The sequence below is a fragment of the Scyliorhinus torazame genome, chromosome 9 (genome assembly GCF_047496885.1).
Source record: "Scyliorhinus torazame isolate Kashiwa2021f chromosome 9, sScyTor2.1, whole genome shotgun sequence".
NCBI lineage: Eukaryota > Metazoa > Chordata > Chondrichthyes > Carcharhiniformes > Scyliorhinidae > Scyliorhinus > Scyliorhinus torazame.
The window spans coordinates 197,613,919-197,626,186 of record NC_092715.1 but is presented as its reverse complement, the minus strand read 5'-3'; the positions used below and the strand labels follow the sequence as shown (position 1 = coordinate 197,626,186).

General features: G+C 42.6%; 1 protein-coding gene across 5 annotated transcripts in view; it reads right to left on the bottom strand.

The window, feature by feature from the left end:
* Positions 1-12,268, bottom strand: part of slc24a2 (solute carrier family 24 member 2) — a 397,942-nt gene that overhangs the window by 213,194 nt on the left and 172,480 nt on the right. The window lies entirely within an intron of this gene.

Sequence of the window (12,268 nt, the reverse complement as noted above, 5' to 3'; positions counted from 1 at the left end):
TTGTCTTTTTAACAGTATTTTGCATTCTGATCCTATTTGATGCCTGTCTTCACTTCTTCAGCCTTCTACCTTCGCTTACTACTTTTTGGTTTCCATTTTGCTTCAATCGGAGCTCCCCATCATGTTCCAAACCTGCACCAATCTAGTTTAAACCCTCCCAAGTAAAAATAGAAAACTGTGATGTGTTCAGTCCCAGTCTTGCAACTCAGCTCCCAACTGCCTCCGAACAGGTTCCAATGCCTCAGAAATATGATGCCCTCCATCCTACACCAATCATCAGCTGTGTTCAATTGCTCACTGCATGTTTAAAAACTTGTTCGTGGGATGTGGTCTTTGCAGGCTGTGCCAGCATTTATCCCCAATTGCCCTTGAGGGGCAATTAAGAGTCAACCACATTGCTGTGAGTCTGGAGTTGCATATAGGCCAGACCAGGTAAGGATAGCAGATTTCCTTCCTTAAAGGATATTAGTGAGTTTTACCAGATGGGCTTTTACGACAATTGACAATGGTTTCATGGTCATCGCTAGACATTTAATTCCAGATTTTTATTGAGGTCAAATTTCATCATCTGCAGTGGAGGGATTTGAACCTGGGACCTCGAGTACTCGGGGTCTCTGGATTACTATCCAGTGACAATACCACAACGCCACTGCCTCACCTGTTTTAATGAGCTATATCTGACCAAGCAGATGAATCCTCAGTAGACCATCTCATCTAAAAGGTGGCATCTACAGCCCCCAATGCAACATTCCTTCAGTACCGAAGCAGATGATGTCAAGATCGCATTCTCAAATGCAGCTTGAACCAACAACCCGATTCAGAGGGGAAAGTGCTACCAACTAAGGCAACTTTAGAACACAGTTTATTACACAAAAAGTATGCAGATGATGAGCTATTTTTGAAATGTGCTAGCTTTTGTTTTATATGACGGTTAACCTTTAAACAGTTGTCTAATATTTAAAAACATTCTGCCTAGTCCTGACCATGTGGTACATTCTCCGACTAGGTATGAAATGCCCAACATTTGCCACAACTAAAACAAATATCAACAGATGCCAACCACTTGTGTCTGTAAGTTTGTAATATTGAGAAAATGTTCAACAGTGAAGTGTTGAGGTAGCTGTGGTATTGCAAACTTATATTCTTGGACAAAATATTCAATGTTGATAGTTTCCAAGGATAGAGGATTATAGTTGCTTTCCCTCACCAGCTCCTCCAGACAGCACAGTAAGTTGGCTGCAGCAATATAGTGAAACAGCTACAATGTCAGATTCCCACCGGGTCCACCTTTCCTTCCTTATTAGTGCGAATAAAAATTACACCCATTGCATTAGCCTGGTCTACTCTGTTACTCAAATTCACCTTGGACAGAATCACAAACTGGAATCACCCATGATTTCATTAGCTTCCATATTAATTTCTTAGGTAAGCTAAAAAAATATTTAGACTCCTCACAATATACATCTCAGTTTTAAATAACATACCGTTGCTTTTATTATAGAGGCTCAATGAGAAAGATAGCAAAAATGAAATTGAGCATATGGTCAGTGGCAGCTGGCAAAATCTATTTAGCTGCTCTGAATGCTACATGCTTTCGCTGGATATTATAAGAATGGAATTGAAGTTAATGTAGCACAAATTCCAGATTCTATCTGAGTAATCCCCTTACTGTCAAGAACAATTATTAAACTGGAAATGTTTCTGGATTACCTCGACATCAAAGCCTGCTGACACTCTCAGGATCCTTAAGTAAATCCAGTTTTACTTATTACGTTAATCTACCGATGTCACGTTCATCGGTAAAAAGCACACCATCAATCATTCAGCTCATTCTGGAGAAGTCCAGGACAACAGATGATGGTCTAACCTTTGCGTTTGCTGTGAGAAAGTGCTGTTTAAAAAAAAAAAAATGTTTTAGCATCCAGAGAAGGTGCCCTTGGAAATAGACGCAAAAGCTGGACTTGCATGCTGGTTTCCAGATCTGACACTGCCTTATAATCTGTTGAGTGAAACTTTTACATTTCCAATGAAGTAATAACCAGTTAGAGGATGCTATTACATATGCATTAATTTTATTTAAGCCACTATAATAAAAACACAACAGCCTGAAAATCCCTGGGGCATAGAGGGGGTAACTCAGCAAAAGTATGACCTCTGCCACCGAGTCCATGTATATGAGTTGCAGCCTGCCTGTCATCCATTTTGATAACCTTAGAAGTAGGGCGACCATCCCATCCCCCTCCCACCGCCCCAGGACACTGCAGTGTGTAAGCCTGGAGAAAAATCATAGGGACATTTTAAAAAGTTAGGTAAATAGATTAAAACATATACAAAAAAAGAGGCTCAATGTATGTAATAATGCAGCACTTCACTGTAGCAAACTGCAAGCTACATTGGAACATTGCTACAAGGAGATATTTCAACCTTTGAGCAAGAAACTTGGAATAAATTAGCTGCCCACTTTGCTCCACACCCAATTTCACAACGCAGGAAAGCCAAATCTGACAGGGTGTGAAATGGGCGCTCAAAACAATCCTGTCAGTTTTCACCAGGTTAATTCCATTAAAATTGACCCCATTACGTTTTTGCAAAGTACATGCCAAATCTGTTTTAACTGAAGTTCTATTTTATTTACTGGATAATAACTTTGAATAAGATGTTGCAATACCATTGGACTATAATGGTGCCAGTATCAAAAGATTTCTCCCATAATCAACCAGACCCACCGCAGGTACAAGATTCTTTGGAAACATGACCAGGAGTATACCTGAATATCAGTACAATAACTAACTAGTAAACAGTCAATTTGAATTAAGTAAATTAAGAAAGGTAAATTCTGCCTGACAACCTCTTTCAGGAAGTAGTATCTCTTTTGGAAGTAAAGGCACAAAGTTTCACATGAAATGCTTTTGTTCAGTGTAATGCTGTGGGATTCAGGAGGAACCTGGGAATAGATACGAGATTGGCTGAAGATTCAGATATAATGGCCAAAGTGTCATTATAAGGTACTCCTGCTTCACCACCCATAACTTTGCCATATATTTTGTGGTAATCCCATTTACAACCATAAATAAGATTTTCAGTGTACTTCTGACAAAGCTACGAGGGTGAACGAGACTGGGTTCAAGGTAGTTCCCAGGCTTTGAATAATTGTTACGCAGTTATGGCTGAGTGAAGAGAAACCATTTAAGCAACAAATATGTTACTGCATTTGCTGTTTGGGGTAGGATTAAGGCATTGGGATCTCTTCGGATAGATTAATTAAAATCGGTCAAATGACCTTCTCATTCATTTTTGGGAGGTGATACCTTAGGCAAGCTCAAATTTCCCAAGAAGGGTGCACAAGCCTTTGGAAAGGAGAAGTTGTTGGATTTGAATGTTAAAAATAGTGTAGAATACTGTTACTCTTTCAAATTACAAATGAGACACGCGGAGACCGGCATTCCAATGACGTCATTTTAATTACTATGGCCATGTCTCGTGTACACCTCACCTGTCAAGAACATCACCAGCTGCTTTCTGATATTCTTTACTGATCAACACTGGCATCATCATTTGAGTACTACCTTGCTATAATAATAATAATAAAAAACATTACTACAGTGTCCCATATATTTGTTGTAAATAATTACTTTAGATTTTGTGTAATTTTCAAAGTGAATTCACCACTTTGGAATGCAGACTTTTCCACATTTAAAACTCAGCAGCAATCACTTCCAATTCAGTTACTACCGATGCAGAGCCTCAGTAAGGTAGGAAGATTCCCACTGCTCATGAAAATTAAAATCTTTTCCCACTGAATCTTAAACGCAACTTTAGAACAACCTTGACCGTATCAACATGATTCTTGTTAATCCTTGTTGCATCTCAGAGTGGGATACCCATTTTGTTTCACTGCTTTGTTAACATCCCTAACAACGTGGCTTCAACTTCCCGGCTCATTGCACGTGGAACCTTTATGGCTAGCAGAAAGACTTTTACCCCTCAATGTAGGCAGAATTTAAATCCAGGTGCCCAAGGTAAAAGGACAGGCGCGCTAATCAACGCACTAAGTATTGATTCTCCTGAAACTTAAATAAAATATAAATTAAGGTTGTTGATTTTGGAGTTTTGATATTAAGCTAGCTTCAGCATTACAAAGTGGCAAGTAGCACATCTGTAAGTATTGTTCAGCATAGATGGTGCAAACCAGCACCAAATTGCACATGAAAGCCAACTATGACGTTGTGATAAAACTTGGAAGTGCCACTGGTTCATCACTGCCCCTTTGCCAGAAGTTAGCTCGGTTACTTGATTCCATTGTTCTTCGCCACTGATAATTTGCTAACCTCTTTGGCCCACTGAACAAGAACAATTATTTCTTAGAAAGATACCAAATCTTCTTCCTTACAATAAGGTTGGAAGAGAGCCTAAATTGATCGGAATCTGACCTCGTGCAAGAAAAACAGAAACATTTTATAAAAACCAAGACTATTTTCAAGACAAAGTGCTGGTATAGTCAATATTTGAATTGATCTTTTGCCATTTTTGAAATATTGAATGTACAATTAATAAATAAAATTCATACATAAAATGGATGAAAGTTCACCAAACATACACTTTATTCTCTACCACTGCTTATTCCCCTTGCAAGGAACACCCTCAAGCTCAGTGGGTGTTGACTTTAATGCATCTGGCACAACAAAAATCAATCAGGTCTGGCTCAACCACATTGTGAATTAATGGGTCTTTTGTGCTGAATCACAAAATACTCTGGGATCATCTAGAAGAGCAATGATAGCCCACAGCAACTTCAATGCACTATCAGAATTTCCCATGCCACATTCACTCACACCAAAAGTGCCAGACGCTCTCAGACTTCTCATTGAGACATTCATCTTCATGTTGCTTTGCCTCTTTCCTTTTGCACACCAAGCCAAACCTTCACCGATAACTCCTGCCCTGAATCCATGTCTTTTTAATTTTGATCCCATCCTCCATCATATCTTCTCCGAGCTCCTCCTGTTCATTAGATTCAGTTGGTGTTCCCTGAACTCCATTCCCAATAAACTGGCCAGCCTTCCATCCTCATTACACCAGCTCATCCAAAATGTTGCTGCCCATATCTTGCCCCACAACAAATTCCACTCAATCATCACTTTGGTCATTGCTAGCTTCCAATTTAAAATTCTCATCTTTGCGCATAACTCGCTTTGTAGGCTTGACCATCCAATCCATAACTTCCTCCATCTAGCCCTACAATTCACCAAAAGTGTGTTCAGTCCTGAGCACATCTTAAGAAAGATATGTTGACCTTGGAGGGAGTGCAGTATAGATTTTCTGAATGGTACCTCAATCCCAAAGGTTAAAAAAGTGAAATTATAAAAGTAGGGTTGCATTCCCTGGAAGTTAGAATGTTAAAGGGTTATTTGATCAAACTTTACAAGATATTCAGGGAAACTGATAGGGTAGTTATCTACCCTATTTCCATCATTTGGGGAACTAGGACAAGGAAATAAAAATGACAAATTTGAGCCTAGCCTTTCAGTTGGAAAACACTAACACAATGAGTGATAGAAGTTTGGAACTGTACTTTGAAAATGCTGACTGATGCTGGATCAGTTGATGATTTTAAATTTGAGATTGACCACACCTTCGGTTAACAGAAACGCAAGGATACGTGCAAAAGCAGAAATGTCGAGTTAGGTCACAGGTCAACCATAATTTCATTGAAAGACAAAAGAGGAACTTCAGAGATGAGAGTGACTGCCTTTGAAATCAAGGCAGAATTTAATAACTACCCGATCTTTGGGATTTGGGGATCATTCTATCAAATTCCCTTCCCTCCCTAACTTTAAACTCCATCTCTGGACAATCGTTTGGTGATCCTTTCCGAGAGAATAAAGCTTAACTTCTTGGCTCAGTGTCCATTGTTCTGCCTTGGGAGTTTTTCTACAATAAGGCCACGGCCTGACCTTCAAAATTCACACGATTGGGTATCCAACTGTTTCCCTTCACGCATTGCATATTTTACTCATGCATTGGCCCAAATTTAACACAAGTATTCAAAGGTTTCGATGTAAAAAAAAAAAAATTAAATACGTATTTTATTGAAGTACAAAAGAATGCAAAAACGAGTGGAAAGGCGATGGGTTTTTTTTTACTGCAAAGGGTTTCACAGCTGTTTCTTGCGCAGGCAACATGTTATAATTATAGTGAGAGGATAGCAAGTTAGTCTTCCAATTTGTTCAAAACATGAAATGAAAACATTTTCAGAAATTAACTGAAATGGGGCAGCAGGGTGGCTCAGTGGTTAGCACTGCTGCCCAACGATGCCAAGGACCCGGGTTCAATCCAGGCCCTGGGTCACTGTCCATGTAGAGTTTGCACATTCTCCCAGTGTCTGTGTGGGTCTTGTCCCGACAACCCAAAGATGGGCAGGGTAGGTGGATTACCACACTAAATTGACCCTTAATTGGAAAAAAATGAACTGGGTACTCTAAATTTTTTTTAAAAGGTAACTAAAATGTCTAATGGTTAAAATTGGGGTTCAATGTAAAATTAAAATCAAAATTTATTTTGATAGCATGAGTAAATTATTTGAATTAACTTTTGTTATCTTTTAATGCTTAATTAAAATGTTTTAACTTGTAAATGTCAGCTTCTCAAAAGTCTGGACTGACTTTGCTCTGCTGTCAGTGAGCAGAATTTGAATTGCGTAATCTGATACATCATTATCAGTCATCACGACTTACAGAATGTTCTAGCAGTTTCTGCTCAACTGGTTCTCAATTGAAGAAAAGCTAGAGAAACTTCTAAAACCTCTATCCTTTTTAAAGAAATACAGGGAAGCTGTACAAGTTTATTTTTTTTAAATCAAAGCTGTGAGGACACACACACCAGGACACACACCAACACTCACCACACATGCCACACCACACACTATCAACTTTAGAAGCTGCATTAATTAGCAAAGAGACTGACATTTTGCCTTTTTCCCCCCAAACCGTCTTGCTGACTAAGTCAGTGAGATCAGACCCCCGTGTAATTTCATCCCTCAGCTGTTTTTAAAAAAAAATTGTAATGACTTTGGGCGCGATTTACCAGCCTCGCCATGCCCAACTTGGTGACGCAGCGAGGCCAATGAATCTCGCGAGATTTGCGACCCATGAGAAAGACGTCACGATCTGGATTTTGCCCGCGCTGGTCGCGAACCATATTAACATATTTAAATGAGTCATTTAAATGTGCGTGCGTCAGATTCTCCCAGCGCCCAGGAACTAACTACCTCCCCTCAAACATAGACCAGACCTAACCTGTGGGTTTTCCGTGCCATTGGAGATGCCTGAATGGTCAGGGACAGGGCAGGGTTGCCCCCTGGCTCCCCCACTGGAACACAGGCACCTTGGCACTGCCAAAGAAAATGAAAATAAGATGAGAAGAACTGGGAGCCTGCTCCGTCATTCAGCAATGATCTGAACTTTTGTGGACTCAACTCCACTTCCTCATAAGGGACCTTATAAAGGTTGGGGGTGTAATGCCCATGTGTGCAGGGTGTGACATTGCCTGTAGGTGAGGGGGGGGGGGGGGACAGGGGACAACATGACTCTCAAGCTCACTTAGATCAGGGCACCCTTTCAAAATGGCAGCCGAATCTCGGAGGAGCCGGTCTCACCGGCGAGTTCAGCTCCTGTGTGCTGAAAACAGTTTTAAGTGTGGGCTTGACTAGGGAGAAACTCCCCAAGGCTCCAGAATAATGCCTAAGTATGGCTGAACAGCAGAGATTCAGGATTTTGATCCAGTAACAGTGAAAGAATGGTGATATAGTTCCGATTTAGGATGGTGAATGGCTTAGAGGGAACTTCTGGGTGTGGTGTTCCGAGGTGTCCGCTATCCTGGTCCTTCTAGATTGTAGTGTTGGGTGTTCTGATGCACAAATGATCCAACACAGCTGTAGATGGTACAACTCAGTTTTATTGTCTAAACAACGGTATCAACTAACTGCTTGCTTGGGTACGTGCTTCACTAGCTAACCTGTGGACCAAGCCCTATCACTATCTTAGTGAGGCACTCAGCACATGGTCTATGTCCGAGTGGCACGCTGTGAGCTCGGTGCTCTGAGCTATCTCCTGGTAGAATGAATGGGAACTGTGGTGTTCCCTGTTTTATAGTGCGTGTGCTCTCACTGGTGATTGGCTGCGATGTTATGTGTGTGCTGGTTGGTCCAACTGCCTGTCCATCAGTGTGTGAGATTGCACCATGATATGCTGATGTGGATATCATGACACTATCCTGGTCCTTCTAGATTGTAGTCTTCTTGGTTTTGAAGGTGCTGATGAAGGAGGCTTGGTGAATTCCTGCAGTGCATCTTTTTAAGATGGTACTAACTGATGCCACTGTGTGTTGATGGCGGATGGGGTGAATGTTTGCGGACGGGTGCGAATCAAGTGAGCTGCTTTGACCTGCATGGTGTTGAGCTCGAGTGTTGCTGGACAGGCACTCATCAAGCCAGGAAGAGAGTATTCCATCATACTCCTGACTTGTGCCTTGTAGATGGTGGACAGGCTTTGGGGAGTCAGGTGTTTTACTCTGACCTGCTCTTGTAGCCACAGTATTTGTATGCAGGCAACAATACCCCCAGGATGTTGATATATTTAATTCATTTTACAGGATGTGGGCTTTGTTGGCTAGGCCAGCATTTATTACCCATCTCCAATTGCCTGGAGAAGGTGGCTGTGGGCACCTTTTAAAACTGCTACAACCAATGTGGTGTCGCTACGTTGATAGTGCTGGTAGGGCAAGAATTATATAATTTTGAGTCAGCCGTATTGAAGGAACAGTGAGATAGTTCATACTTGCTGCTGTCCTTGTTCTTCCAGGTGGTAGAGGCCATGGGGTTGGAAGGTACTGTTAGAATTAGAATTTACAGCGCAGAGCGAGGCCATTTGGCCCATCGAGTCCGCACCGGGCTTGTAAAGAGCACCCTATGAAGCACACCCCCACTCTATCCCCGTAACCCCACCCAACCTTTTTGGACACTGATGCACGATCAATTAAACTCGAAGACGAGGTTGTATCATAACTGAAGGCTTTAATAGACTAGATCTGTTCCCCAGCAGCTTCGGTACAGAATGAGGGCTGCTGGGACGGCTCCTGTTCTTATACCCCATCTGTCAGGGCGGAGCCACATACCAAACAGCCAATGGTAAGCTGCTAGGCTTACCCAATGGTCTACAGCCTCTCGGGTACTGCAATACCTGATACTACCACAGACACTTAAGGGCAGTTTAGCAAGGCCAATACTCCTAATGTGCACATTTTGTAGGAAACCGGAGCACCCGGAAGAAACCCACACAGAGACGGGGAGAAAGTGCAAACTCCGCACAGACAGTGACCCAAGCCGGGAATCAAATCTGGGACCCTGGAGCTGTGAAACAACTGTGCTACCACTGTGCTTCCGTACCCCAGTGTTGAAGGTGCCTTGGTGAGTTCCTGCCAAATACCCTACGGATGGTACACTGTTGCAGCTGTGCGCCAATGGTGAAGGAAGTGAATGTTTAAAATGGTGGATGCGCTGCTGCACAAGTATCCCACTATCCTTCTGACTTGCGCCTTGTAGATGGAGGACACGTTTTGGAGAGTCAGGAAGCAAGTTGGTTGCTTGCGAATTCCCAGTCAGTCTTTGACCTGCAGTCAGAGTGTTTATATAGCTAGTCCAGTTTGGTTTCTGATCAATGGGAACCCGGCAACCCTCAGGATGTTGACAGTGGGATATAGAGTTGTGCCATTGAGTGTCAAGGAGAGATGGTTAGATTCTCTCTTGTTGGATATGGTCATTTGCCGGACACATGTTTGGTGTGAATGTCATTTGCTACTCAGTCCAAACCCAAGTTTTGTACAGGTCTACTTGCATGCAGGCATGACTGCTTCAGCATCTCAGCAGTTGCAAATTCTCCTTGTTCGGCCTCTTCCTCTCTCTTTCTCCATTAACTAAAGCTGTCCCAAAATTGCAGCGTGTATCCTAACCCACACCAAGTCCTGCCCACCCAGGACTCCTAAGTCACTTCAACCATAATGTAGATCAGTGAGACCATAAACCAAATTTGAAATACTTATCCTCTTGTTGAAATCAATTCATACACTTGTCCCTCATGGCGAGGGACTAAGACTGCACCCTGAATATCTTTAAAATAAAATATACAGATAGAATCACTACATTGTAAAAAGGGGGCTATTTGGCCCATCAGGGCTGCACCAACCCTCTGAAAGAGCACATTCTCCTAACCCAGTAACTCCACCTATCCTTTTGCCCCAAGGGGAAATTTAGCAAGGCCAATCGACCTAACCTGCACATCTTTGGACAGTGGGAGGAAACTGGAGCACCTGAAGGAAACCCACGCTGAGAACATACAAATTCCACACACACAGGGAGAACGTGCAAACTCTACAGAGTCACCAAAGGCTGGAATTGAACCTGGGTCCCTGGCGCTGTGAGGCAGCAGTGCTAACCACTGTGCCATCCAGATATGTTCATTGCTATTAGTAAAAATTTCAAATTGGACAAGACCTAAAATGGCTGAATCTGTTTGTCTGTGACCACCCTTTGAACAGATCAAATTCAAAGAGAGCTACACAAAGGCCACCTGCATTTCTTAATCCAGGTTGGCCAACAGGAGTCTGCTCATTTGCATAGACAAAGGGCCCTGCAACCTTCCTTTCAATTCATAATGGTCGAAGCTTCAAAAATCCAGACGGGGATACACTTTTTTAAAAAAAATGTATTTTTATTAATTTACGGGATGCGGGTGTCGCTGGTTAGGCCAGCATTTATCGCCTATCCCTAGTTGCCCTTCAGAATGTGATAGTGAGTTGCTTTCTTGAACCGCTGCAGTCCCCGAGGTGTAGGCACACCCACTGAGCTGTTAGGGAGGGAGCTCCAGGACGTTGCTCCAGCGACAGTAAAGGAACGGCGATATATTTCTAAGTCAGGGTGGTGAGTGACTTGGAGGGGAATCTCCAGGTGGTGGTATTTCCAGGTATCTGCTGCTCTTGTCCGACTGCAGCTGTTAGTCAGTGGTGGAGGGAGTAAATGTTTCTGGAAGGGGGAGCAATCAAGCGGGCTGCTTTGTTCTGGATGGTAGCGGGCTTCTTGAGTGTTGTTGGAGCTGCACTCATACAGGCAAGTGAGGGGGCAGCACGGTGGCTCAGTGGTTAGTACTGCAGTCTCACGGCGCTGAGGTCCCAAGCTCAATCCCGGCTCTGGGTCACTGTCCGTGTGGAGTTTGCACATTCTCCCCGTGTTTGCCTGGGTTTCGCCCCCACAACAAGATGTGAAGGGTAGGTGGATTAAACATGCTAAATTGACCCTTATTGGAAAAAATGAATTGGGTACTCTAAAAATTTTTTTATTTTTTTTAAATCCAGGCAAGTGGAGAGTATTCCATTACACTCCTGACTTATGCCTTGTAGATGATAGATCAGCATTAGGGAGAGGTCAGGAGGTGAGTTATTCATCATAGGATTCCAAGCCTTTGACCTGCTCTGGTAGCCACTATATCTAGTCCAGTTCAGTTTCTGATCAATGGTAACTCCCAGGATGTTGATTGTGGGGGATTCAGAGATGGTAACGCCATCTTTTGTCAAAGGTAGTGTGGAGAGGTGGGAGTTAAATGACATGGGCCTCTGGCTTGTGGAAACAGTAATATTGCCTTGCTAAACAGTAAAGTCTCAGTCTGCTTTTTTTTTTTTTAAAAAGAACATCCGACTGGCAGCCTCAGAAAATGACCGCTAGCCTAGGTTGAACACCTGGCCCCATCTACATTGCTTCTACCAGAACCTCTGTACCATCTCCGACAAGACTGATCTCTGCATGCCTACCTTTATTGTATGAAATTGAGATAAGCATGCCGGAAAAGTGCATTACGCAGTATCGGGTTTCAGCTCGCTGACCTCCATGAAGGAAAATCTCATCAAACTTTGATTTGGGACTGTGGACACATGTGAAACAATATTTCTTTTCTGTGGTCTCTGCACTTTTAAACCCTTCTTTTCTCGATTCCTCTCTTTACTGCCCGAATGTGGAGCCAATGTTGCATCCCTCTTTCCGCGTTTTGAGGTGTGTGAAAATAAAGTAATCCTTTTGAGTTCATCCTATCGAGTTTGCTGTGAGTTTGTAGAAAATTGGATCACTCCAAAATGGAGGGACTGGGAAATATGCCACTTGTAAAGGGGGAAGCCAATCAAAACACCTTTCTGTTTATGAACGAGTGGAGTGAGGAGAACCACCTCC